The following is a 12,759-nucleotide window of genomic DNA, read 5'->3' as shown; positions in this document are numbered from 1 at the left end:
ATATCAGTGCCATTTGACAGCTGGCTAAAAAAAGCTCTTCGATCTCTCCAGATGTAAAGACTGTTTTTCAAAGATTTACTAGTTTGTCTTGTTAATATATCTTTCCATGTTTATGGACACAGCCAAAATCTCAACTCCACATGGAATATGGGTTTATAAGCAGCCTCTAAAGTCTTTTTAATGTTGCTGTGCCATGCATATACATATGAAATACTTACCTCTAATGATGCATCTCAAGGCCACCCTAAGTAAAAATGTCATGAGTGTGGTAAACCTTGAGATTTTTATCTAGACTTTTCCTGATAAGATTCCCTGAAGATAACACCCATTGCCACCATTGGCTACATATGATGTGTTTGTACAGATTTTTACAGAAAATGAAATCAGGAGAATTAGCTAGTTGAAGACTATTGGATTGAAAACATTTCTTGAACTTGTTTTGCCTTTTAAAAAGTACAGAAGGGGCCAGGCACAGTGGCTCACACCTGTAATCTCAACACTTTGGGAGGTGAAGACAGGAGGATCACTTGAGTCCAAGAGTTCAAGACCAGGCTGGGCAACATAGTGAGACCTTGTCTCTAGTAAAATGAAAAAAATCCGCTGGGCGCAGTGGCTCATTCCTGTAATCCTAACACTCTGGGAGGCCAAGGCAGGTGGATTGCCTGAGCTCAGGAGTTCGAGACCAGCCTGGGCAACATGGTGAAACCCTGTCTCTGCTAAAATACAAAAAATGAGCCAGGCACGGTGGTGCATGCCTGTAATCCCAGCTACTGGGGAGGCTGAGGCACAAGGATTGCTTGAGCCTAGGACGTGGAGGTTGCAGTGAGCCGAGATCGTGCCACTACTCTCCAGCCTGGGTGACAGAGCAAGACTGTCTCCAAAAAAAAAAAAAAAAAAAGAAAAAAATCCGACAGGCATGGTGTTAAGTCCCTGTAGTCTTAGCTACTTGGGAAGCTGAGCTGGGAGGATCACTTGAGTGCAGGAGGTTGAGGCTGCAGTGAGATAAGATCGCCCCACTCTACTTCAGCCTGGGTAACAGAGCAATACCCTGTCTCTAAAAACATGAAATACAGAAGTTCCTGGACTGCAGAGGAATGTTAATGGCATGCTAATTTCTACCTGTTTTCCATAAACATGAGCCTCTGTACTAGAACCAAGAATGAAGGGAAAGAGCTTACTTGCCTTGGGTCTCTTGCCTTGCCTCACATGTTGCAGGTCTGCCAGGTCTTCCCATGAGAATACCCTGCATGAGCATAAATGAAAAATGGTGAAGCAAGATTGCCCCAGAGCTGGCACAGCCAGAGTTTCAAGGCCCAGAACCCAGACATTAGACTGAGTGGTGTGGCTTCCTTAGAAACAAATTTCATCTAAAATAAGTTACTTCTGGGTGCTAATATATCTGAGGTTTTTAAAAAGGGTGGTAAGGAAGCCCACAGAACCACACTTTTCTGACATTTTAGTTACTAAAACTGCTGAGGCCACCAAAAATTTTGTGATATGTAGAGGGAGTGGGCAGCTGAATGCACATACCTGCGTCCTTACCTAATATATATCCTTTACACTACTTATTAACTGCTTTGTGGGAAACCAAAATAAAAGCGTTCAGCCAAGTCTAAGTTGTGATTCTACCCTCTTCCAACTAAGGTTAGAGCTTTGTTCTTAGAACTAAGGTTCCAGTCTAAGATACAGGAGAAAGAGAGAGTGTATGTATCTGTGTGTGTGTATAGAAAGTGATCCACCAATCAGGCTTCTTGTTCTACAGAAATTCTCAAATCTTTATCATGAAGATATTTTACCGCAATAGTTGCCTTTCTTGATTTTGCCCCTACTTAATGCCTTTTCTGAACAAACATGCTGGAGCACGAGTCTGCCATCACTGTCTCAAATTCTTAATTTCTCATGCACTCTCCACCTTTAAACTACTTTTTGCCAAAAGTTATACAATCCCTTCTCCTTGCCTTCTCCAGCAACACTTTTTCTTGTCCGCTCATTACTATTCCCTATCATTTTGCCAACTCTCCCCGACTCTGACTGCCGCTTAGATGTAGGGATTCCCCAGAGTTTCACTGTTGGACCTCTTTGCTTTTATATTCTGACCGGATGATCTCACCTATTAATGTTATCCCTGTTCATCCATAGCTGGAAACATTTAAGTCTTCCTCTGCCTTTCCTGTGCCATCATACCCTACTTCTAATTGAGTTGCTTTACATCTTTCAAACAGTTTGAGTCTGGCCTCCTTTCATTCTGATCACCCAGATTGTAATTAATTTATGTACCAGCCTCATCACTAATGTCAGTACCTACAATCTAGCTGTCTTCCTGTCTATTCTGTCTCTTACCGATGTTATCTTTCCAAAACAGTTTACTTCCCTGACTTAAAACCTAGATTTATTCCCTTTTGTTTTTGTTTTTGTTTTTCAGGTCTGGGCCCAAACCTGTTGAAGTGTTGGGCCCAAAAGAAGTGTCAGTCTTCTTTTCCCACCTGCCTCTTTCCACTCACCATGCACACTACACTTCTTTACAGGCATTACTACAATGCTTTATGGACACACTAGGCTTACTCCCAACTTAGATTTTTACTCATTGCTGACTCTTCTGCCTAGAATACTTTATTCCACATCCTTTCCCAGCAAATTCCTGTCACCCTCCAATACCAGCTTAAATTTCAGCTTCATCAGGCAGAGCTGATTGCTCTTCCCAATGTTTCCCCTGCATCACTTTGAGTGCCTCTTCACATTTCTCCAGGAAAATCCCTTATTTAGTGTTATATTCCCAGCATTCAGCATCACACCCTGTACATAGATGCATAGGTGGTGCTTGATGAGAGAAAAAAAAAAATGAATCTACTAGCCAACATGGAAATATAACCAGAACAGGAGAACAGGATTCCAAAATACATCCTGTTACATTCTTTTGTAAATCTTTATGTTTGCTTTTTTTTTTTTTTTTTTGAGATGGAGTTTTACTCCTGTTGTCCAAGCTGGAGTAAATCTCGGCTCACTACAATGGCGCAATCTTGGCTCACTACAACCTCCACCTCCTGGGTTCAAGCGATTCTCCTGCTTCAGCCTCCTGAGTAGCTGGGATTACAGGGGCCCGCCACCACACCCAGCTAATTTTTTGTATTTTTAGTAGAGATGGGGTTTCATCATGTTGGCCAGGCTGGTCTCAAACTCGTGACCTCAGGTGATCCACCCGCTTTGGTCTCCCAAAGTGCTGGGATTACAGGCGTGAGCCACCACGCCTGCCTTATGTTTGCCTTTTTAAAAAATGTTTATCTTCATTTTGCATGTTAATAAAAATCCACATATCCAAACTGTGTCATTGAGAGTTGACGGAGTGCTGGCAGCCCTCACAGCCCTCACTCACTCTAGGCGCCTCCTTGGCCTCCGCGCCCACTCTGGCTGCGCTTGAGGAGCCCTTCAGCCCGCCACTGCGCTGTGGGAGCCCCTCTCTGGGCTGGCCGAGGCCAGAACCAGCTCCCTCCCCTTGCAGGGAGGTGTGGAGGGAGAGTGGCGAGCCAGCAGGAGTTCCGGGTGGGCGTGGGCTCGGCACGCCCTGCACTCAGACCGGCCTGCTGGCGGGGAGGGAGGGGTTTAGCACCCGGGCCAGCAGCTGCAGAGGGTGCACCAGGTCCCCCAGCAGTGCCAGCCTGCCGGCACTGCGCTCGAATTCTCGCCAGGCCTCAGCTGCCTCCCTGGGGGGCAGGGCTGGGAACCTGCAGCCCGCCATGCCCTAGCCTCACCCCTGCTGTGGGCTCCTGCACAGCCTAAGCCTCCCCAACGAGCACCACGCCCTGCTCTGCTGCACCTGGTCCCATGGACCACCCAAGGGCTGAGGAGTGTGGGTGCATGGCGCTGGACTCTGGGGCAGCTCCGCCGGTGGCCCAGTGCAGGATCCACTAGGTGAAGCCAGCTGGGCTAGTGAGTCTAGTGGCGACTTGGAGAACCTTTATGTCTAGCTAAGGGATTGTGAATACACCAGTCAGCACTCTGTGTCTAGCTCAAGGTTTGTGAACACACCAATCAGTGCTCTGTGTTTAGCTAATCTGGTGGGGACTTGGAGAACTTTTATGTCTAGCTGGAGGATTGTAAATGCACCAATCAGCACTCCGTGTCTAGTTCAAGCAGCACTCTGTGTCTAGCTAATCTGGTGGGGAGTTGGAGAACCTTTATGTCTAGCTAAGGGATTGTAAATACACCAATCAGCACTCTGTCAAAATGGACCAATCAGCTCTCTGTAAAACAGACCAATAAGCTCTCTGTAAAATGGACCAATCAGCAAGATGTGGGTGGGGCCAGATAAGGGAATAAAAGCAGGCTGCCCAAGCATCTAGTTCCACCCTGCAGAAGCTTTGTTCTTTTGCTGTTTGCAGTAACTGTTTCTGCTGCTCACTCTTTGGGTTTGTGCTGTCTTTATGAGCTGTAACACTCACTGCCAAGGTCTGCAGCTTCACTGCTGAGGCCAGCGAGACCACGAATCCATTGGAAGAAAGAACAACTCCAGATACCCCGCCTTACGAGCTGCAACACTCACCGCCAAGGTCTGTAGCTTCACTCCTGAAGCCAGAGAGACCGCGAGACCACGAACCTGCCAGAAGTAAGAAACTCCGAACACGTCTGAACATCAGAAGGAACAACCTCTGGACACACCACCTTTAAGAACTGTAATACTCACCACGAGGGTCCGCAGCTTCATTCTTGAAGTCAGTGAGACCGAGAACCCACCAATTCTGGACACATCATCATCATACACCAGGCTAAACAGTTACATTAATATAACAGCATTTACCCATCATTACAAATTTTACAATGAATAAATTAATATTACAATATAGCAAAACTTTAAAAGATTAAAAATTATGTTTTAGTATAGTTTCTGCTATTAAGAAAGGACAGAGAGAAACTACACAAAGGCAAAAACTAGGTGAAAACAAACCAAGATCCTAGTTTCTAGCAGGATCCCTAGTGCATAGTTCTAATAACAGTAAGGAGCTGGAAGAAGAAGGGAGGGGAAGTAATAGATAACGCAGGCAGTGTTTACTATATATAGGCACTATATTCTAAAAGCTTTACATATATTAATTTATTTAATCTTCATAATAGCCGTCTCCTGCAGAGCTGCTATTATGCCCATCTTAGAGATGAGGAAATCGAGGCACCAAGAAGGCTAAGTAATGTGTCCAGTTCATAGCTACTAAATGGCCCACTTGAGATTTAAACCAAGGCAAGCTTGGTTCCAGAGGGTGTACTCACGGTAGATGCTTACTAAATAATAACATGGTAGTAGTGACTGTGTTTAGTAGGGGGACTGTGAGCTATGTGTTTGCTGTTAATTTCTATTTTTCTATGAGAGGCTGAGGTGGACGGGTCACTTGAGGTCAGGAGTTCGAGACCAGCCTGGCCAACATGGCAAAAACCCATTTCTACTAAAAATACAAAAATTAGTCTTGTGTGATGGCAGGCGCCTGTAATCCCAGCTACTCAGGAGGCCGAGGCAGGAGAATTGCTTGAACCCGGGAGGTGGGGGTGCAGTGAGCTGAGATCACGCCACTGCACTCCAGCCTGGACAACAGAGTGAGACTCTTGTCTCAAAAAAAAAAAAAAAAAAAAATCCTACTTTTCTGCATTTTTCAAGTCTTCCACAGTCAGCAAGTATTATTTTTATTTTAAAAATGTATATAATAGCCGAGTTATGTGTATCTAGCTCACACCTACAATCCCAGCACTTTGGGAGGCTGAGGTGGAAGGATCACTTGAGCCCAGGAGTTTTGAGACCAGACCAGCCTAGGCAAGTGGCAAAAGCCTATTGCTACCAAAATAATAATAGCCAGGCATGGTGGCGTGCACCTGTAGTCCCAGCCACCTAGGAAGCTGAAGTGGGAGGATCACCTGAGCCCCGGAGGTTGAGGCTGCAGTGAGCTGTGATCGCACCACTGCACTCTAGCCCAGACAACAGAGTGAGAGCCTGTGTCTAAAAAAACAAAAAAAGTATAATAACCAACAGTTACAAGGAATGAAAAATTTACCAGATTTGTTTGCTATACATGTAGAAAAAGAGATGGTCACTTGCCTACTGGGAGGGGAGAATATTATGTAGAAAGTTGTTTAGCACATATACTAAAGGAGAAACTAAATTCTCCTCGGAGTTCTTAGACTTTCTATCTTCCAAACAGGAAGATAGTTTATGTCACTCATTTTGTGATGATGTGTCCAGCTTTTACATATTCCTATTCAACTGATAGGAAGGGTGTTAGCTCACCACTCACATATGTGCATACTGCTACAGATCTGCCAGAAAGAGCCAAGAGTCCTCAGTGTGTAACACTCCGTTTTCTTGCCCTATAAATAGTCTGCTCTTTCCAAAAAGATGATCAAAGTACTAATCAGAACTACCTACAGATTGAGTTCTGCGGAAGTTGAATCCTGGTGCTTTCATGCATATGTATGCAACTCACCACGGAGAGAGGCCTTGGACCTTTGGATCCTCTTTCTTTCGAGGAAGCTGTTGAGTTAGTTCAAGACCACTAGGTGGTGCTGGTGCACCCTGATAAGTTAGCACGTGTTTCGTTCCTTGGTAATGTGCCGTTTGCTTAGACATCATGGTCACAAGTACAAGAAGCTGGTGATTATCCCTAAAGCTATGCCAGACAGATTGAGCCATTTGTGAAATTGGGTGGATGAGGAGGGCTTTTGGGGTATGTCAACAAATAAGAAATTAGGATCCTCCTGTTGTTTAAATTCTAGGCTGAGAATTTTTCTAAATCAAAATAACTGATCATAAGAAAACCTGTTCAAAAGAAAAAAGCACCTTTTTTCCAAAGCTCTGAGGCCTAAAAGTAAACACCTAGAACCCAAAGCATGCAGCCTTCAGTCAGAAGCGGTGTAAAATTCTAACCTCACCTGCAGGAAGCATCTCTGCTTGCCAAGCAGGACTGCACCTAAACTGTTTCAAACAACACTTGCAGTTCATCTCTTGACCTCACTCTCTAGCTCTCTTTCTCTCATACACACAAACACAACTTTTCAGGATGTAAACATAGGGAGAGACAACAACTTTGTTAACCTACTCAAATATATCACAACTCTTCTCTTTTTAGTCAACAAATCGACAACCAACTAGGTTTTCCTCTCATCAAATACAGCTCTAGAATAGTTAAGCCTGTTTCCTTACTAATGACTTGGTCATCGTTATCTATGTAACATGGCTTTGTTATTTATAAAAGAAGTATGTGGTTCTAGATAGATTTTTAAACACAAAACAAATGAGTTGTCAAATTGCTTGTAGTAATGAAATATGAGTGATTTGACAATAGTATAATGATAGCGTTTGCCAATAAAGCAAAATGACTGAAATTGGGATATAATGTAAATAATCTGAAAATAAAATATCTTCTTTTTCTTATTTGGAGGCATTGCAAAACACCTTTCTTCCAAAATCAGATTCTGAACCAAAAACTCTCTAACTTGTAATTAAAAATTATACCATGGAACAGCAAATTATTTGCTTATTAACAACTAACCACCCTGGCACGGTGGCTCGTGCCTATAATCCCAGCACTTTGGGAGGCTGAGACAGGTGGATCACTTGAACCCAAGAGTTCAATACCAGCCTGGGAAACATAGGGAGACCCCCATCTCTACAAAAAATACAAAATTAACCGGGCATGGTAGTGCACACCTGTGGTCCCAACTGCTTGGAAGGCTGAGGCAGAAGGATGGCTTGAGCCCAGGAGTTCAAGGCTGCAGTGAGCCGTGATCCTGCCACTGTACTTCAGCCTAGGTAACAGAGTGAGACCCAGTCTCAAAAAAAATAAAAAACAAGAAAATAACCATAAAAATGCTTTTTAAAAAGTAAAAGTTAATTTTCTTTTTCTTTTTTTTTTTAAAGAGATGGAGCCTCACTCTGTCACTCAGGCTGGAGTGCAATGGTACAATTACAGCTCATGGCAGCCTCAATCTCCTGGGCTCAAGCAATCCTCCTGCCTCAGCCTCCCAAGTAGCTGGGACTACAGGCACTACACCAGCTTCTGAGAACTGTATCTGTAGGTAGTTCTGATTAGTACTTTGGTGATATTCTTTCTGGAAAGATCAGACTATTGATAGGTCTATACCATGCCTGGCTAATTTTGTTGTTGTTGTTGTTGTTGAGATAGGGCCTCACTATGTTGCCTAGGCTAGTCTAGAACTCCTGGGCTCAAGCGATCCTTCTCCCTCGGCCTCCCAGAGTGCCTGCATTCTTGGCATGAGTCACCATGCCCAGCCAAAAATAAAATTAACTAAAAATAGTTATTTTAACTAACCATATAATTTTAATCTATCAGCTGTTTAGGAATTACTGCAATAGAATTGATTGTAGAAGGAAAACTCATTTAATTCATTTGTAGGAGCCAATTAAAAGTATTTTCATTTAAAATCACATTGTTTTGTCATTCAAGCTGCCAAACGATTTATTATTAGTCTGTGATTTTTATCTTATAGGCCAATATGAGGTCTATATGATGTCTGAAATCTGTTACAATGTTCACTTACAACCCACCCCATTCGTCAGCTTAGAGAGCATTTTTATTTCTGTCAGTGTGCTGGAACAAAGGATGGCCTTCATGAAAGGTAGCAGAAGCACTGACGTCAGAGATGGGATTTCACTCAGCTACTCATCAGAGGCTTTGCCTCTTTAGTGTGAACATGATACTTCTGACCTCATCAAGGGTTGCTTTTGTCTCCAAGGAAGTAACCAGGGACAACTTGAGAAAGTCAGGCAAAGTAAGTTGCCATTGACAGATGGTGTTCAGCTGATAGAAAGAATGAATGGAGGAGCTGACAGAGAAAGATGCCGAAGATCGGTATAGCTTTTGATTTGGTATAGCAGAAGATGTATCAAATCAAAGCCATTTATATACATTTACCTAAAAATCCCACTTCTAGGAATTTAGTTAAAGGAATTATAAAGGTGATTTTAAAAACTTGCAGCGCAAAGCTATTTGTTGCTGCATTCAGAGTAGAGAAAAATTATAATAACCCAAATGATCAACAATTTAAACAGTTAAGTAAATTATTATAACATCCACTCAAAGAAATGTTATGCACCCATTAAACGTTATCATTATGAGAACTATAGAAACAACGAATATGTTATTTTTTTAAGTGAAAGTCTTATAAAATGTTATGTATACATGTGGACATATTATACAAAAATGTATATTTTGCAGATAAAACTCTGGGAGTGCCTGCTCTTAACAAAATAAAGTTCTTTATTGCATTTGTCACAATATTGCTTCTGTTTTAAAAGAGAAAGACCAGTTTATAAAACAGGGGCAACTCTTAGCCCAATTGAGTTATTTTTCATTAACTCCAGGGGAAAATCAAAATCATACTCATAAGTCACTTCTCCACAATATCCAGTAAGATACTCAGGCAGAACCTCAGAAAATTCTATGAGAAGTGACTGATCTTTAACTTAACATAGATTTGAAAGAGAATATGATATTTACAGAATTTATTTGGTTCTCCACATTGATTTGATTGTGGCAATAACTTTGGCCTTGTTTGCCATTATTTTGTACATGTTAATAACAGTGTGCATATAAGCCATGTATTTCCCAGGAGATTTGAGCCTCCTACTTTCCAAACGTGTAAGATCTATAAAATGGAGGTAATGGTAGTGATGTCATTGTTTCTGTGGGGATTACATGCAATAATGTATGTAAAGCACTTGCTTGGTGATTGCTTTGAAGCACAGCTTCATCATGTACAGGTCAGTTCACTTTCCTGTGCCTGTTTCTTCATCTGTCAGAGCCTACCTCCTAGGGTTATTGTAAAGAATCTGCATATGTGGAGCACTTAGGACAGTGCCTGCTACATGTTCAGAACTCACTAGACATTAGCTATTATTATCATATTTTCTCCTGAACATCATACCTGCAATTTGAATAAATAGCAAGAATTTGAATAAGCTGCAAGAGGTTTAACTGTCTTTACACAACAGCTATCATGAAACTGCCATGACTCAGACACAGCCAAGCTTCCCGCTGGCAGAACTAAAGGTAATTAGCATGATTTCTCCTCACCACCCCCCACCCCATTATTATTTTAAAAGAAAACTAAGGAAGGAGGAAAAATAAGAAAACCTTTTAAACATTTGCAAAGTTCATATAAAATTATACTTTAAAGTGGTGGTGATCAATAAGAAAGTTTTTGGAAACTCTCAGGGCATATTTTTTGTTTGTTTGCTAGAGTGATTGAAAGGGGATACTACTAGCAATAGTTATGGGGAGGAGATGCTGTATGTCCTGCAATGTCCAGGTCAATAGTGCACAAAAAAGAATTGCCCTGCATCCTTCATGACTTTCAAATGCCCCAGGAGATGTTCATATAAATGAAAAATCTGTTTATAAGTATCAAAGCCTATAATTAACTATATTTTAAATATAAACACAGTATTTTTTGCCTTATTCTAATTTATTGCCTTTCCATATTATAAAATAATTAGGGTCTATTGTGCTGACCCCTATTGACTCCTGTAGGGATGGCACTGTGTCCAAGAGGCCAAAGAAGAGACCTGGTGCCAGCAAACGAGATGTAGAGTTTATTGAGGACTTTTATACAGGGGTGGTCTAGTGGCAGTGGGCTGGACAGGAAGACTGCTATCATTTGTAAAAAGCATGTAGTATGGCCAGGCATGGTGACTCTGGCCAGTAATCCTAGCACTATGGGAGGCCAGGTTGGGAGGATCGTTTGAGGCCAGGAGTTTGAGACCAGCATGGGCAACAAAGTAAGACCCCATCTCAACAACAACAACAAAAATCATGCAATTTGTATAGCATTTTCACTTAGCACCCTCCACTTCGTAACCTCCACTTAGCAACCTCCACCTAGCAACCTCCATTTAACCCAAAACAAAGTGCCTCAGTTCCTTGCACACCCTACATTACAGGGAATGGCCCAGAGGTTCAAATGTCCTTCATAGATAAGGAGCAAGTCTCCAGGTTGGCCACTCGCAATTTCTTATGTGGAGATTCTGTCCAACACATTATTCTTAGACCACAGAGTCACACTCTCAGGCTATGCTTCAGTTATTACTATCAGGTACGTCTGCCATATGGGCTCCTAGTAAAATATTTAGATATTCAGAAACATTGTAGAAAATATTATTTAGGAAAAATGAATATTTCATAATCCCACATTTTATGGACTGAATTGTGTCCTCTCAAAATCCATGTTGAAGCCCCTGTCCTCAGTACCTCAGAAGGTGACTGTATTTGGAGATAGAAGTGTGCCCTAACCCAGTCTGACCAGTATCCTTATAAGAAGAGGATATTTGGACACACAAAGAAATACCAGGGATGCTCATATACGGAGGAAAAAACCTCGTGAGAACACAGGGAAAGTGGCCACCTGCAGGCCAAGGAGAGGGGCCTCAGAAAAAACAAACCAGCTGACACCTTGATCTTGGACTTCTTGCCTCCAGAACTGTGAGAAAATAAATGTCTGTTCAACCCACCCGGTCTGTGGTACCTTGTTATTGCAGCCCTGGCAAGCTCATACACTACTCCTCCAGATTCTTCCAGATTTTTTCTATGTGCAGACTAGCAAATGGCACAACTTCCTTTTATAGAAATGTATTTCTTCAACAGATATTTATTAAATACCTACTATCTTCAGGGAATAGATACATTGGTGAACAAAAAGTTGCTACTGAAATGAAATCATACCAAATGTACAAAAACTGCTTGCTCTTTTCACTTAAAAAATATATCTTGATGGGAGCGGTAGCTCATGCCTGTAATCCCAACACTTTGGGAGGCCAAGGCAGGTGGATCACTTGAGCTCAGAAGTTCAAGACCAGCCCGGGCAAGATGGAAAAACCTCATCTCTACAAAAAAAATACAAAAATTAGGTGTGGTGATGTGCACCTGTGGTCCCAGCCACTTGGGAAGCCGAGGTGGAAGGATCACTGTAACCTTGGAGGTCAAGGCTGCTGTAAGCCGTGATCGCACCACCGCACTCCAGCCTGGGTGACAGAGCAAGACCCTATCTCAAAGAAATATATATATCCTAGGTATCCGTCTATGTCGGTAATGATAACTACCATCTCTTTTTCTTTTTTTTTTTTTTAGAGATGGAGTCTCGCTTTGTCGCCCAGGCTGGAGTGCAGTGGTGCGATCTCTGCTCACTGCAACCTCCGCCTCCTGGGTTCACGCCATTCTCCTGCCACAGCCTCCCGAGTAGCTGGGACTACAGGCGCCCGCCACCATGCCCGGCTAATTTTTTGTGTTTTTAGTAGAGACGGGGTTTCACCGTGTTAGCCAGGATGGTCTCGATCTCCTGACCTCGTGATCCAGCCGCCTCGGCCTCCCAAAGTGCTCGGATTACAGGCGTGAGCCACCGCGCCCGGCCAGTAATGATAACTATCATTTCTCTCTTTCTTTCTTTCTTTTTTTTTTAGAAGTCTTCCTCTGTCGCCCAGGCTGGAGTGCAGCGGCGCATTCTCCGCTCACTGCAAGCTCCGCCTCCCAGGTTGATGTCATTCTCCTGCCTCAGCCTCCCAAGTAGCTGGGACTACAGGCGCCAGCCACCATGCCCAGCTTTTTTTTTTTTTGTATTTTTAGTAGAGACGGGGTTTCACTGTGTTAGCCAGGATGATCTTCATCTCCTGACCTCGTGATCCGCTCGCCTCGGCCTCCCAAAGTGCTGGGATTACAGGCGTGAGCCACTGCGCTCCGCCAATGATAACTATGATTTCTTGAGGGCTTTGTATGC

Source organism: Pongo abelii, chromosome 6, assembly GCF_028885655.2.
Source record: "Pongo abelii isolate AG06213 chromosome 6, NHGRI_mPonAbe1-v2.0_pri, whole genome shotgun sequence".
Taxonomy (NCBI): domain Eukaryota; kingdom Metazoa; phylum Chordata; class Mammalia; order Primates; family Hominidae; genus Pongo; species Pongo abelii.
The sequence above is the reverse complement of the archived record's forward strand: the minus strand, read 5'-3'. Positions refer to the sequence as shown.